At 46.1% G+C, this 4,440-nt stretch overlaps 1 protein-coding gene across 2 annotated transcripts in view; it reads left to right on the top strand.

Moving 5' to 3' along the window:
- The first annotated feature begins 2,878 nt into the window (after positions 1-2,878).
- Ect2 (epithelial cell transforming 2) overlaps positions 2,879-4,440 on the top strand; it is a 57,898-nt gene continuing 56,336 nt past the window's right edge. For both annotated transcript variants that reach the window (XM_026788533.1, XM_005343899.3), the window contains exon 1: positions 2,879-3,009. The gene's annotated coding sequence lies outside the window, so the exon portion shown is untranslated. The remainder of the gene's footprint in view (positions 3,010-4,440) is intronic.

Raw genomic sequence — 4,440 nt, 5'->3', positions numbered from 1 at the left:
TGGGGATCGGGAGAGTAAAACAGTCTCACTGGTCAGCCTTGCAGACCAGGCAGTGGTAACACACACACCTTTAATCCCAGTAGCCACACTAGCTGCCACAGAAACTGGGTGGTGCACACCTTTAATCCCAGAACTAGAGAGAATTATAAAATGGGAATAAACAGCTCTCAGACAGTCTCACTCTGAGATTTCTGGAGGCAGGATTGCTATTTTTGGACTGAGGTCGAGGTAAGAGCCAGTATCTGGCTGCTTTGCTCTTCAGCTCTTCAGGTTGAAGCCGCCCAATTATTCTCTCCGAGTTTTATCAATTGCTCTTCAGTTATGTTTTGAGACAGGGTACCCTATGTAACCTTGTCTGTCTTGGAACTTGCTTAATAAAGAGCAATGTACATGTCTTTTTTATATTTCACATTAAAAACACTTTTAGATTTAAAATGTTTTTTATGTGTATTAGTGTTTTACTGAATGAATGTATAAATATGATTGTGTCTTATGCCCACAAAGATCATAAGAAAGCATAGGAGTAATTGTCTAAAATATTCCCCTCCCGAAGAGACAAGCCCTGCCTCCTGAAGAGGCAGCTTCTGCCTCACCCTTCTCCCCACTTCTCACCTCCCCCCCTCTGCCTCTCTCTGCTCTTCCCCCTTCTCCCCTTCCTCCCTTCCTTTTCCCCTCTATAATCCACTAAATAAATACATACTTTCTCTGCATGCCGTGCCTAGTAAGACTCTGTTTTTCACCTGCTGCAGCTGACGCCAGTTAATTTTTACCACAACAACACTGTTTCCTTTACATCCATTTGTTATTTCTGGGTTCCTTTATATTTTGAGACAGGGTCTCAGAGTCCAGGCTGGCCTGGAACTTGATATGCACCCAAGGATGACCTTAAACTGTAGCCACCTGTACTCTGGTGAAGGGATTACAAGTGCGCACCACCACACCCCACTGAAGCCTCCACAGGCAGGACCTATACCTCATTCTTGGTGGGGTTTTGTTTGTTTGTTTTTTGGAACAGGGTTTCTGTGTGTAGCTTTGGAACCTGTCTTAGAACTCACTCTGTAGCTCAGGCTGGCCTCAAACTCACAGAGATTCACCTGCCTCTGCCTCCCAAGAGCTGGAATTAAAGGTATGCACCACAACTGTCTGGCTCTAATTTATGCTTTTACCCCCAAGCAAGTCCAAGGCTTGCTGACGGTTAATACATATCTGCTGAGTAAATAAAAACCTGCAAGCGAGATGGAATCTCCTGCTCTTTTCTCACGCAAATGCCGCACAAGCTTTGGAAGGCAGCTTGACTGCGTCCTCAGCAGACAGTTGGGGAAGCTGGCCTCCCTAAGGCAGTCACAAAGGAAGCGGGCTGCTTCCAGTTTAGGGCTGCTTCCAGTTTAAAGTACTTTACAGATGAGAATGTTTGGAATGCCAGACACACCCAAGCTTAAGTATGCAAGCAAGCTCCAGAGGACAATTTCAATGCCCATTTTTCTTTTCTCCCTTCCTAACGGCTAGTACAGAATTGTAGTGAAAGGCAGGCCTTAGATACTGGTAAGCAGAAAAACAAACAAACAAACAAACAAACAAAAAACCCTAAGATTACAGATTGTTTTACTCATTCTCTGAAGTACACGACAAACTTTTCAAATTGCTACAGAGTCTGACAAATCTAGAAAGAAGTTGTGTTGTTCTTAAAGTAGTAGTTTTTACTGGAGAGTTGGCTCAGTAGTTAAAAGCACTTGTTGCTCTGGTTCGATTTCTAGCACCCACAAGGTAACTCATAATCCTCTGTAATTCCAGTCCCAGGGTATCCCGGCCTGCTGCTTCTAACCTTCAAGGGAACCCAGACACTCAGACGACGCAATTACATTCAGGGAAAACACATACATGCAGGCAAAAATGCCAAGCACATAAAATTTAAAATAAATCTAAATCAGGGAAAATACATACATGCAGGCAAACAAACAAACAAACAAAAACAACAAACAGACACATAAAATTTAAAATAAATAAATCTGAAAAAAAATAGTTTTCTACCTTCTATTGAGATTTGGGGGCTTCGCAACAGATTCACTGCCCTTTCATTTAAGTCAACATTCACTTGGTAGTTTTTTTTTTTCTTTTTGTTTTTTTGTTTTTGTTTTTGTTTTTTTTTTTTCCCAACTAAAGATAGTTGTTTTGAGACAGGGTCACCCTGTGTAATCCAAGCTGGTCTTGTCCTCCACCTCCAGCATCCTCCTCCTCAGTGGTTGGGGTCACAGCTACACCCAGCTAGAAGTGCATTTTTCTTAAACGATTCCATTGTAGAACATTTTAGAACGTAGAATACTGTAGAAACAATTTACAGTAGAACAATACTGACCCCAGGAAAAAATTGGTCACTTCTTGTCTGTCCTGACTTCCCAGGACCTTCCCGCGCTTGGGGCGGGGTGGGAGGAGCAACCCTGAGGCGATTTTTGCCTCCGGAGATTCTAGAATCTCACACAATTTTAAATTGCTCAGAGGCAAGCTTGGCTTTAAAAACAGAACCTGGGGAGCAATAAGAGCGGAAGGACTTGGGGCGCTTGGTGCTGTTTCTTGAGGTGGAGGCGATGGTAGAGAGAGGGACTGGTGCTCAGGAACCTGCGCTGTTTACTGAGTAAACAAGCGGTAACCACAGAGACACCTGCTGCTCTAGAGGGGCCGCCGCCTCCTCGCGGCCACATCCGGGCACTCCTCTGACGTCCGCACGCTGCAGCCGTTTAGCTTATTTGAAAGCCACGCACAGCCAATCAACCGGCCCTCCCTGGAGGCGGGCGTTGGGCTGTGACCAATCAGCACTGCCCTCGGGGCTCCAGCCTATGGAGAGGAGGGTGGCCGAGGGCGCCAATCAGCATGGCTCTCGGAGAGAGCGGCCGGATTTTTGAATCGGCGGCGGCGGCGGCGGCCTCCCTCGAGCCATGGCGCCCGTGAGGTCCGTGAAGGTGTGAGGATAGCGGAGGACGGCGCCGCAGCGGCTCTCCTTTCCGTTTAAGCGTGGTGAGGACTGCGTGGGGTGTGCGGGACGGGAGGGGATGCGGTGCTCGAGCCTTGGTTGCGGTGTCGGAGGCAGCCTCCCCGCTGCTGTGAGCAGCACGGGCTACGCCACCTTCTTCCACCCTCCGTCCTCTCCTCTGTCTCCGGCCCGGTCTTCCGTCGTCGCGGTCTTAGTCCGGGTCCCCCTCCTCCCTGTCCTACTGCTGCCGGGCGCCCCGGGGTGAAAGGCGCAGTTGGAACCGGGATTTTGGCCGCCCGCCCGCCCGCCCGCTGCAGCCCTGAGCTGCCCTGATTGTTTTGTGGTTTCCCACTGGAATTCCTGCAGAATTCCGATTTTCGATTTTTTAAATATAAAGCACGGGTCGCCCCGCCCCCTTCCTGGCCACAGCTGTGTGTGGTTAGTGGTTAGGGAAGCGCTATCAGTGGCGTTAGACCCGGCTTGGAGAAGCCGCGTGAGCGACTGCTTTAGCCACAGACTGGATAAGGCAGTCCTTAATACTCAACTGTTAGGATGGCTACAAAGGTTAAACGAATGGCAAGGAAACAGATTTAGGATAGTGCCTGGAAAATATTAAACTCTAAGTAAATGAGAACTGCTAACCACAATTACTAAAACATTCACTATTGGAATTTGGTTCTTTACCCTGGATAACATTTTTTATGAGGAAACTCAGTTTTAAAAAAATGTGTTGTGAGACAGGTTCTCGGGGAGCCCAGCACAGGTTTGTACTGTGGAGCCAACGCGAGTGCTCGGATTACAGGTGCACTTTACCATGCCTGGTTTATGGGTTACTTGGGGATGACGTCGTGCATGCTTCTGCTAAGCTGCATCCCCAGACAAAGATGTGGTGTTTGGTGATCCCTGATTCTATTTATAAATAATAAATTTTATTTAATAACATTCAATATTTATTTATTATATACTTATTAATATTTATTTAATAATAAATAAATGTTTATTTATAAAAGTCCCTGGCCGATGTGAACATGAGAAAAAGCGACGGATGCTTTCCAGTCTGAGATTCGATTGTTTTACATTAGTTATAGCATTAATTTACCATGTAGCTCTTGTACTGTAAATTTTGAAGCTGTTTTGGAAATAAATGATATAGGCAGTTAAGCCTTTGACGTTAAAGAGGGTCATGGAACCGAAAGTATCACTGAACATGGATTGTAAAAGTTTGACAGTGGTGGCTCACGCCTTTAATCCCAGCACTCAGGCGGCAGAGGCGGGCGATCTCTGTGAGTTTGAGGGCAGCCTGGTCTACAGAGTGAATTCCAGGACAGAGAGGGCTACACAGAGACCCTGTCTTGTAAAACCATAAACCGTGTCTTAAAAAAACATATATAACGTACATATACATATATTATGTGTGTTATATATATTGTGAAGCCTTGACATTGGCATATAATTATGGGCTGCGTTTTGACCTT

The sequence above is a fragment of the Microtus ochrogaster genome, chromosome 1 (assembly GCF_000317375.1).
Source record: "Microtus ochrogaster isolate Prairie Vole_2 chromosome 1, MicOch1.0, whole genome shotgun sequence".
NCBI lineage: Eukaryota > Metazoa > Chordata > Mammalia > Rodentia > Cricetidae > Microtus > Microtus ochrogaster.
Note: the sequence above shows the minus strand (reverse complement) of the source record. Positions and strands in the feature narration are given on the sequence as shown.